At 43.7% G+C, this 12,133-nt stretch overlaps 1 pseudogene; it reads right to left on the bottom strand.

Annotated features, from left to right (window-relative positions):
• Nucleotides 1-10,229: 10,229 nt before the first annotated feature.
• LOC124790400 lies at nt 10,230-10,348 on the bottom strand (annotated as a pseudogene).
• Nucleotides 10,349-12,133: the final 1,785 nt, after the last annotated feature.

Raw genomic sequence — 12,133 nt, 5'->3', positions numbered from 1 at the left:
CACACCCTCTGCCCTACCTTCCTATTCATAACGAATCCTACACCTGTTATACCATTTTCTGCTGCTGTTGATATTACCCGATACTCATCTGACCAGAAATCCTTGTCTTCCTTCCACTTCACGTCACTATCCCCTACTATATCTAGATTGAGCCTTTGCATTTCCCTTTTCAGATTTTCGGTGATCATCTTCTGTCCTATGCCATTGGTTCACAGGTGCCAAGTACTTTCTTGTACGCCGACGGGAGTGGCCGAGCGGTTCTAGGCGCTTCAGTCTGGAACCGTGCGACCGCTACGGACGCAGATTCGAATCCTGCCTCGGGCATGGATGTGTGTGATGTCCTTAGATTAATTAGGTTTAAGTAGTTCTAAGTTCTAGGGGACTGATGACCTCAGATGTTAAGTCCCGTATTGTTCGGAGCCATTTTGAACTTTCTTGTACACTAAACGAGGGTTGTTTTCAGCGTAGGGCCTCAACTTCTCCCCACCAGTAGTGTCCAGTGTCCTATCATCTACCCACACTTCAGGCACCTGCAAATGCTACAAGGAATGTAGCAGACTTGCCTTACGTCCAGAAAGTCCTGGGGATGGGAAGATATCGAGGAGGTAACGATGGTTTTATCGGTACACTATCAAATGATTTATGGAGAAAGGCACTCCGTCTTCAGGCCACAAGTGGCCCATCGGGACCATCCGAGCGGCGTGTCATCCTCAGCTGAGGATGCGGATAGGAGGGGCATGATGTCAGCACACCACTCTCCCGGTCGTTACGATGGTTTTCTTTGACCGGAGGCGCTACTATTCGGTCGAGTAGCTCCTCAGTTTGCATCACTAGGCTGAGAGCACCCCGAAAAATGGCAACAGCGCATGGCAGCCTGGGTGGTCACCCATCCAAGTGCCGGCCAGTGATCTGACGGGAACCGGTGTATCCACTGCGGCATGGCCGTTGCCATGTATGGAGAAAGATGGGAGAATTTTACGCTGCCCTACTGAATACGTGGTTTGCACAGCAAGCAAGCCTAAAAGGAATATTGGAGTCTCATGTGCAGAGTTGGATGAATGGATGAAATGTCGACTATGCAAAAAGAATTCAAAGCATGTATTGATCACATATTATTAACACTGTTACATTAAAAAAGCTGGGAAAGCTAGACCCGATGTTTCAAAGTGATGAAAAGGTAGCCGTAGTCGGTGATAGAAGCTGTAAAAATTTAAATTTTCAGAGCGGTAATTCATTAATTCGCATGAGTGTACTCCACAGTTTTGTAGCCAATACTGCATCCGCTACGTTACCTCTTTGTATCAATTAGTTGCAGCTCGCCGATATCCATTCTATTACAGCTATTTTCCAAACGAAAAATGGCCATTCATTATCCAATAACATGAAAATTCATAGTCACCTGTTTTCGAAGAGCTAAAAAGCAGTAACACAAAGACAGATTAACGTTGCTAATAGAAAATGTGGTTCCAATTTTCACACTATGATAGCACAGTTTGTGAAATTATATAGGTTTCTGAATATAGGGTGTCCCTCATGAAACCGATACGCCTCACATCCGAGATTCAAGTTACAATCAACTAACTATAAAAGGATACATAATAATACCGTTAAAAACTTGTAGTTATCTGTTTATAAGAGATGCTGGAAGCGGTGGCTGACTTCGTGTGATGACATTATCAGCAACACGCAGTAAGACTGCAGGCGTGATGTTAATTTCTCCAGCAATGTTCCGTTTAAGATCTTCTGTTGTGCGAGGATTGTCAGCATATACTTTGTGTGTTAGTGTGCCCCATAAATAAAAATCACACGATGTTAAGTCCGGGGAACTTGGGAGCCAGATGCCCCTACTGATAAGTTTGTCTTCAGGTAACACGTGGGTGGTCCGGGGCATACTTTGGCTGTATCTGTGGTCCCTCCGCCGTGTTGGAATACTGCATACGGCTTATCTCCATCTGTTAATTGTGCATAGAACATGTCAAAGATCCCTACATATCCAGCACTGTTTAAGGTGTAATTGAAAAACATGCGGCCAATAATACGCATGTCGGACAACACTCACCAAACATCTATCGTCTCTGAGTGGAGGGGTTCTTCATGCAAAATATGTGGTATTCCTGTAACAAGTACCTTCAGTTTTGGGAGTTTACGTAACCTGACAAACGAAACGAGTACTCCACGGACATGATGTAAAGCAAGGGGTCCAAGTAACCGTCAGTAGTTGTTGTCGACAGTCAGTTACGATACTGAACTCTTTTTTCCTGATCCGCAGAACTCTTGTACCACACTCGCACTATAGGCTCTTAATTTAATGTCTTTTAGTACACGATGACACTACGTACGAGGTAAACCAATCCAACCAATCTACTGCGATTATATCCTTACGGATTTGCGGGGACTTCGCGTAATATTCATGCAAATTCTGTATATAGTTTCAGGGATCCTCACTGTCGGTCACCTATTCCTCCGCACATTATGAACGGTTCCTAGGGCCCTCCACGTCTTTGAAAAGTGCTGGTCGTGGAGAGTTTCCTACCAGGATACTTCGCTTGAAACATTCTCAAGACCTCCTGGAGCTGGAACATGAAGATTGTGTTGAACCGAAGAAAGATAATACACAAAATGTGTTACCGGCGACAGCACATCAGAAACATGTTACTAATACGGGCTAATCATAAGTGACGAGAAAGTGCACCGCTGTACTAACAATCAGCAGCAAGAAGGTCATAAATAGTAAAATACTGTTTAAGGATATTTACGCTCGATTGATAGGAAACATCCTTAGGCATCAAGGAATCGTCAGTAGGGTAATGGAATAAGGTACTGAGAGAAAAAATAGTAGATGGAGATCAAGGTGAAACCAAGGCTTGAACATAGTGAACTGTTTCTAGCGGTCCTCTTCAGGTTGGTAGTTTAAATGACGCAGCCCAATACCGAAACTTAGTTTATTCAAAATGACATCGCCCGTGGAAGCCTACGAGTTTAGCCCAGAGATGTTCGGAAATCTGAAAAGTGAATCTTCGGTAGAAATGAAACGGTTATGTTATGCTATGTCATGTTAACTGGGGACCTAGAAACGACGGAGAGGCTCCGTCCCCGCCTCAGCCGCTGTAGTTCGCAACCCCACGACGACTACCGCAGTCCACTTCACCCCTCCGCCACCCCACACCGAACCCAGGATTATTGTGCGAGTTCGCCCGCATTCACCGAGACAGATGGAAAACCGCCTAAAATCCATCCACAGACTGGCCAGCTCACTCGACCTCGACATAAAAACCGCTGGGCGGATAGGTGCCGGGGACAGGCGCTCCGTCACACCCGGAAAGCGTGAATTAGACCGCACGGCCAACCGGGCGGGCCAATGAAACGGTACTCTCGAAAAGAAAACCTAGAATGAAATTTTCACTCTACAGTGGAGTGTGCACTGATATGAAACTTTCTGGCAGATTAAAACTGTGTGCCGGACCGAGACTCGAATTCGGGACCCTTGCCTTTCGCGGGCAAGTGCTCTACCAACTGAGCTACACATGCACGACTCACGCCCCATCCTCATAGCTTTAATTCCGCCATTACCTCATCTCTTACCTTCCAAACTTCACAGAAGCTCTCCTGCGAACCTTGCAGAGGTAGTAGCACTCCTGAAAGAAAGGATATTGCGAAGACATGGCTTAGCCACAGCCTAGGGGTTGTTTCTAGAATTAAAAAAATTTAAAAAAGTTGAAATATTTTCTGAAGCAATTTGTCTAACAGTAAGAAATAAAATGCATTGGTGTAGCACTTGAGACATCTTTTAATGACGCTAGAAATCATGTACTTTTACTATCGGGACAAGTGAGTGAGAAAGAATGATTATGAGAAGAGCACTTGGAGGACAGATATTGCTTATTGCACCACACACATTTTCTTTTCTGATGTGTAAATGCTTCTGTACTAAACCACTTTTCAAACTGAAAAACGTGCTCGACCCTTTTTACACCTTAAGGCATGAATGTATAGCATACTGACCGTATATGGGCATATTAGCATGTGGCTGAACAATGTATTGGAAGCACCATTCAGCAGAATAGTGCGGGAGGTTATCACTGTAATAATTCAACAAGTCCGGAGCAATATTGTGAGACATGTTAGCTTGCTAAAACAGCAAACTAAACGGTAGCGCACAGCCTCGTGGAGCAAGGGTCAAGGCAGATTTCCACAGTCATAGTGGCAGGGGCGATTTGACATGTGTGACTGGTAGTGGCGCATATGCATAACAAGCGCGACGCTGTCGACTATAAGTACTGGACATTTGGTAACGAAATTATTCTCAGTCTCACAACCGTAGCAGGACGGAGGTGTTCTACCGGGTGAAAACGACATGGACCTCGCAGCAGAGGTCACCGGTTCGTGACCGTGGAAGAGCAACAGCTCTATGCAATAAGTCTCCGCGAACACGGGGCCACAGCAGGACGGTTGCGACATCGTCGTGGGCAACCCAACCGATGATGCAGCCAAGCACCATCCGGGTCGGCAGCAGATACACCGTCGTCGAATACATACGCCGCTGGTGCGGGAACCACGTGGCCGTCTTACTCAGCTGCCAGCACTCGGTGGAAAATCGACTTCAGCATCGTGGAGATTGCAAGCAGACAGCTTAGCAGAGTTGAGTGGCCTGTGACCTGGTGCGCTACGCTGCACAGGTGCTTCAATAAGGGACATGCCACATCTGCAGGTGCCTTTCTCTGGAGCACCTCCACTAAACGCTCGCACCATCCTAACCCATAGAGTCTCCCTACAGAGCGGGAGGTGTAAATCGAAGAAATGCGTCGCCCCACACAATAGCAAACTGCACAGTCTACATAATACGCCGGTCAAATATGCTCTGTTACTCTTGAAAATTCTAAGATTCCAAGTTACGCCTTGAAATTTTAAATTATCAATCCGCACCTCTTTTGCTGTACGCGGCTTCGAACATCAGTCAAACGCACGTCATTTTTTTACAACATATTTTATGTCTTGCTATAAGACAAATGACCACATAACAACTGGCCAGGTTTTTCAGTTTTTTGTTTTCACGGTCAAGAAAGCAAGAAATCCAATACAGGGTGTCCCATTTATCTTGACCGTCCTAAATAACTGTTTGACCAGATGAAAATTACAAAATGTTTCAAGCAAATGTTCTTTACCCGTCAGGGGGATATCAATTAGCATGACTGCCTTCGTTGTAGCTTTGTTTTTTGCAAAGATATGAACAGCGGAATGACTTTTCTAAACGGCACCCTGTATTTTTTATTCGGTAATTCATTTCCTCTCCTAAAGACCTATTCAAAAATGTATCACAGTGTACCATTCACTGAAACACAATGTTATTAATCACATAAGACAACCTTGACATTGACGCTCCCAACGCTTAGTGCAGGTGTTCTGGGTAATGGAAAACATCCACGTGCTGAGGCTGACAGAAAATAAAAGCAAACATAAGTAGAGCGCACACCAGTCATCCCCCTCCACCAGCGTCAGTTGAAGAGATGTGTAAGTAGAATGTACACCAACTAAGAGAAGGTAGAAATCTACTCATCTGTGGGGAATGTAATTTGCACAACAGTAATTGCAATACTGTTTTCTTATGTACGGGTATATTTAGTACAGTAGTTTAGTCCTTTTAAATGGTTCAAATGGCTCTGAGCACTATGGTACTTAACTTCTGAGGTCACCAGTCCCCTAGAGCGTAGAACTACTTAAATCTAACTAACCTAAGGGCATCACACACATCCATGCCCGAGGCAGGATTCGAACCGTAGCGGTCGCGTGGTTCCAGACTGTAGCGCCTAGAACCTCTCGGCCACCCCGGCCGGCAGTCCTTTTAAATACTGTTGTGTAGAGTAGGCATACAGTAAAGGCTGTACTTTCCACAAACTGCATCGTCATAACGTTTCTTTTATTGTTGTTGTTGTAGTTGTTTCTGTTGTTGAAGGTAGGCGAAAATGCTACGCAGGCAGCGGTACTGTACAGAGAGCGATATCCCGACAATAACCCACCTTCCCGACGGATGTTTTCTCGTCTTGTTGCGACGCTCCAGGAAACGGGAAGTTTCAACCCACGACAACGCTATCATCGTAGAACTCGCACAAACGAAGCTGCCGAAGTTACTGTTGCTTCAGTTGCTATGAATCCACATGTGAGCACACGACAGCTTGAACACGAGATTGGGCTGCCGCAGTGGCCGAGCGGTTCTAGGCGCTTCAGTCTGGAACCGTGCGACCGCTACGGTCGCAGGTTCGAATCCTGCCTCTGGCATGGATGTGTGATGTCCTTAGGCTAGTTAGGTTTAAGTAGTTCTAAGATCTAGGGGATTGATGACCTCGGATGTTAAGTCTCATAGTGCTCAAAGCCATTTGAACCATTTGAACACGAGATTGGCATTCCTAAAACCAGTGTACATCGTATTCTTACACGTCACCGGTTCCATACTTACCATGTAAACCTACTTCAAGAATTGCTTGGGAATGATTTACAGAATCGTGTACAGTTCTGTCAGTGGGCACAGCAGCAAATGCTCGCCAACCCGTTCTCCAATGCTCTATTTACCGATGAATATTCCTTCTCAAACAAAGGACAGGCAGATACAAGGAACATACGTTATTGGTCCAGAGACAACCCACGATGGCTTAGACAGGTGGAACATGAGCGTCGATGGTGAGTTAACGTCTGACGTGTGACGCTTGATACTACAATTATTGGCACTTATTTAATCAATGGTAGTCTAAACGGCACAGCGTATGCCAACTTGCTAAGACGAATTCTTCCTCCACTTCTGAATGAAGTGCCGCTAAGAACCAGAATGCTTGTGTCGTATCAATACGATGGATGTCCAGCACATAATGCCTTGCGTGCACGTCGTGTTCCGAACCAAAGGTATCCTGCCAGATGGATTGGTCGAGGAGGAACAGTTACTTGGCCTGCTAGGTCTCCTGGTTTAAATCCTCTGGACTTTTTACTTTGGAGATGCATTAAAGACGTTGTCTATTGCGATATTCCAATAACTCCAGAGGACATGCAGGAATGTATCGCGCTTGCTTGTAATTCTCTTCAGCTGGCAACACTGGAAGCTTTAAATAATCCTTTCACTCAACGAGTGCGCCAGTGTATAGGGTCAGCACTCTGAGCACCTTTGAATGTTCTTCTCCCGGGCAGTGGTACAGGAGAGTCAAAGACAGTTTATGTTATGTTTTTACTTGGTTTTCATTCATTTTCTGACAACTCCAGCAAGTGGACGAGATTGTCATCACGGGCTCAAAGTCAATGTTGTATTATGTAATTAATAACATTGTGTTTCAGTGGATGGTACACTGTGATACACTTTTGAATCGGTCTTTAGGAGAGGAAACGAATTATCGAATAACAAATACAGGGTGCCATTTAAAAAGGTCATACCGCTGTTCACATCTTTGTAAGAAACAAAGCTACAACGAAGGCAATCATGCTGAATGATGTCCCCCTGCCGGCTAAGGAACATGTTGTAAAGTGTCAGGCAAATCCAACACCTTCCATGAAGACCCTGACATGATAAGCAAATACAGTATTTTTGCACATAGCTCCGAATAAATCGTGACATTAAATTAACCAAAGTAATACGAGTAACGAGTGAGCAAATGGAATACCACAGACTAACACAAGAATGCCTAAATGCATGTCGTACCTTCCCACCGTGAGACAGACGCAGTTCCGAGGGGAGAAACGAGAACAGAAGCCGAGAGCAGAATCGTGTTAAGCTGGAAGGCCCTACGATAAGGGACGGACACCCACGTCGCCAGCTAACCGCTACGACCACACCACCCGCAAGCTTTTAGCGTGAGACTTTTTCGCGTCTCTGTTACGTTAGGACCACCCCGCAGCCCATGTTAAAAGATAGAGCCCTCCAGAAGAACAGTATAGATCTTACGATAACGCTAAAAGGACCACACCAGCTGCAAGTTTTAGCGTGAGACCTTTTCGCGTCTCTGTTACGTTGCAAACTTTAAAAACATTGCCCCACCACGAAAAGTATAATGTTTCTCATTGGATAGACAGAATTTTTGTAGGCGGAGCTTAAGGTTAACATTGAGACCCTGATTGGTCAGATGAAAACACAGCCAGATAGTTTTTTTTAAACCAACTTTGGTAAATTGTAGTAAGGAGAAGTTAGGAGAGATTTGCTTGAGAGTTGCTTCCAAGAGGGCGAGCTGGACGGAGCTGCGCCGGCCGCCGCCCCCTGACGAACACCAACAAGGTAATGAACGCACGCGATGCCGCATTTTTGAGCGCATAAGGCTTCACTCAGAACTGCAGAAGACTCATCTGTTACATCCCCTTTGCGTAATACTAGTATCGATCGTCAATTAAAGCTCATGGTGTTCACATTTGCCACTTGAAGTAAAAATCTGAAACTCGATGATTTTTCTGTTATATAGTTATTGAGAAGCCGCATCAGCCACTGTAATTTCCGACAAGTTAGATAAGTAATTAAAGATAATTGAGGGTCACTGTAGACCATTTTGATGGTTTTTCTCTTTTGTGAAACTTAATTTAAACCTAGATTATAGATGTGATATGGTATAGGTCATCCTTCGATCCATTGTAGAACTTGGAAACCCATTCAGGGAATATTCGTTCACATTTTTGTTGAACGCAGTTGGTTTTTACCATCCTGTATTAAAACATTTCCTTTTATCAATAGTGCAATTTATAAACAATGTTTTGTGAGTAGAATAAAATTTCCAATGGTAAACTTAACTGCTTTTTCGACGTTATTTTACCAGCTAAATAAAAATAGGAAAGCCTTGAACCCCTTCCACTAAATTTAGTTAGTATTAAGATTCTTTTACAGGGAGTGCAGTGGAGCTGATGCTGAAATCATTAAGTATTTTGTTATATCATCGCTAGTGTCACTGAGCTCTTCTGAATTCTACAAGTCATGTGTGGTCTGGCGTCTCCTTACCAGCAACAGGCCCCAGGTTCAAACTAGTCAATTCCCTAAAAAACACGCTCAGAGCGTCGTTGCGCGAAAGTGGTAGAGAGACACGATATAGAACAAACAGACACCACGCAGAATGTTTCGAATGTACTCTAAACATTTTGTGATTTTCATCTGGACAAACAGTTATTTAGGGTCGTCAAGATAAATGGGACACCCTGTATGTTTAAATTCCGATAGGTATTCAATTATTAACAGTATATAAATCAACAGGAAACAGAGAAATTTCAGTTTATGTTGTGATTTTATATACATATATAATTTCTAATGTGATTCGAACTGGAATTTCAGTAGCTTTTTCAGGTAACTTTACACTCTTGTACGACCTTTTCGTTCTTCGTTTTTCTCGTAAGCTTTTTTGCCTACGGGAACACCTTCCATATATACCACGCATCTTCTGTGGTCGACTACAATTGCTTACCTCAGATGATGTTTGAGACATCCTATAGTCGAGCCAGTGTAAGATGATCCGTGGCCGCTACCAGTGCTATTGGCAACATTCAACTGCGAAGTGTTAACAGCTGCGGGAGAGTGCGACAACACTGATGCGTTAGCTTACAGACGTTTACAAAATCGCTTTCCGAGCGTCTTTTGTTCTCAGCGTGTCGTGAAAGTAGTACTTGGTTCTAAGGAACCCATTTTGACAGTTAAAGGTCACACCTATTATGATGCATCATGCAGCGTAACTTGCAGTGACAGTGCGAGAGAGAGAGAGAGAGACAAGGATATTGTTTATTACTCTGTGGCGGTCAGCGCTCACATAATTATTCTTAGGATATAGAGCTTTTTTTTTGTTAAGAGTAATTTTACAAGAGGAGAGCCAATCTTGTGATGTAAAAATCGACACCATTGCGAGATTTTGAAAAAATTGCTCTGAGCACTATGGGACTTATCATCTACGGTCATCAGTCCCCTAGAACTTAGAACTACTTAAACCTAACTAACCTAAGGACATCACACAACACCCAGCCATCACGAGGCAGAGAAAATCCCTGCCCCCGCCGGGAATCGAACCCTTTTTTTTTTTTTTTTTTTCGTAGTGTTTCGTTATTGTCAAGGATTTCTTGGTACGTTTAAATTGCTGAAGGAAGCATCTTTGTCACAACGGAAAGGTGGTATGAAAAGAGGGCTGGCAGGGGTAGCGATGCAAAAAGGAGAAAATGTAAGGGATCCAACAGCACCTTTTTCTTTTTTATTGGGCTGCCAGGGGTAGCGACATAATAACAAAAAAAAAAAAGGGAGCCAACAGCACCGGGGTTTCCCAGGCGGTCACCCATCCAAGTACTAACCGGGCCCAATGATACTTAACTTCGGTGATCGGACGAGAACCGGTGCAATCATCATTTTTTTTTTTTTTTTTTTTTTTACAATGATGCTTAACTTCGGTGATCGGACGAGAACCGGTGTATCCATCATTTTTTTTTTTTATTTTTTTTTTTTACCGGTGCAATCATCATTTTTTTTTACGAATTTTTTTTTAATTTTTTTTTTGTTGATTGTTTTTTTAGTTTTTTGTTTTTTTTTTTTTTTTAGCAACAGAAAACATCGCTGCTTGTGTTGTCTCCAAACCACTGTGAAGTTCTACAGCGACAGAAATTAAAAATGAGTGGAGCACAAGCACGAGGCAAAAGATGATAACGTCACTATTAAAAACACTGACTATCACTGCCACGAAAACTAAAATCAAACATTATTCAAGAAAGTCGTTTCAAACTCAAATCCGCAATACAAAAGTGCATAAATTTAACAAGGACTGCCACTAAAAGGCCAGAACTAAAAAAAAAAAAACATGAAGCAACGAGCTCATCCCGTTGCGTACGAGAGTGAACGGTACAGTGTGCCACAAAAGGAAACGTAAGCATTCAATCAAGCATCACTCGACACTGTGAGCGAATGGTTACAAAACGTAGGCGCACTAGATGAACTAAAAGTTATGTTCTCATTTTGTGTTTTTTTTTGTTTTGGCAATGATAATCTCAAAAACAACGGAACAATTCAAGCCCCAATCGGCTTGAAACTAACGGAAAGAAAACCAAAAAGCTCGGGACAGAACTAGAAGACAAGCCACGAAAGTACTCAGCGTGGAAAGAAAAATGTTATATATAGATACATATATAGATGAATGTACATAAACAAAAGTATTAATATATACGTTATTTACGTATGGGCCGCCAATATTGCGTGAGCGTCCCGGCGGCCAATAAACACAGGCGAATTTTGGTATAACCAGATACGTAGACACACACACACACACACACACACACACACACACACACACACACACACACACACACACACACACACGCACACAACACAAACACAAACATTGAGAAAGGCTCAATTCACTTTATTTATCTGACGAAAAATTGCGTCGACGTGCTGCATAAGTTACACTCTAAGATTCTGGTACAGAAGAAAAACAGTCCTGCGCATCAAATTAGTGACGTATTAGGAATCCGTTTAGGTCATGTATCCATATATCGTTTTACGTTCCATAGAAAATACAAATCAAATATTTAGAACAAAGACATGTTTGGGAAAACAATGGTGTCATCACAGCAGTTTGTCAAAAGCATAATTTAGAGCAATTGTTAAAAAATTGGCAAAAGTCTGAGTATAGTCAGTCCGGGAGTGAATAAGACGATGCTGCGCAGACAGATATTCAAGATAGAGAAAATCATCCGCCAGCTGCAATTGCAGGAGAGCATATACAGTATGTGCAGTGAGCCACGTAGTAGCCGCACGTTTCGTGGCCGGATAAGGTCGAAAATCCGGAATCAGCGCGACGTCCACTGAGAAGCTGGCAGGACTCGTGCGATTGACCAGGGCAAGAAGCTTAACGGCGATGGTCCAAATCGACGCCGATCGCGGACACGAAAATCGGTGTTCGAGTGTGTCGTCGCAGGGGCAATAATCACACAAGCCAGACGGCCGCAAATGAATGCGACACATCTTGTCGTTCGTGGGGAAGGCTCGATTCACGACCTTATACCACAAACTACTAACGTCCGGCGGCAAGTAAGAGGCGTGGATGTTGGCCCACACTGTCCGCCACGCCGATTCAGGAAAACGCAATTCCATCTTATTGCTAGCAGGCCGCCCCCGCAAAGCGGAATACACGCCCCGCGCTGATCTCGTCCGAGG

This window comes from Schistocerca piceifrons, chromosome 3, assembly GCF_021461385.2.
Source record: "Schistocerca piceifrons isolate TAMUIC-IGC-003096 chromosome 3, iqSchPice1.1, whole genome shotgun sequence".
In the NCBI taxonomy this organism is placed as follows: Eukaryota; Metazoa; Arthropoda; class Insecta; order Orthoptera; family Acrididae; genus Schistocerca; species Schistocerca piceifrons.
The sequence above is the reverse complement of the archived record's forward strand: the minus strand, read 5'-3'. Positions and strand labels throughout refer to the sequence as shown.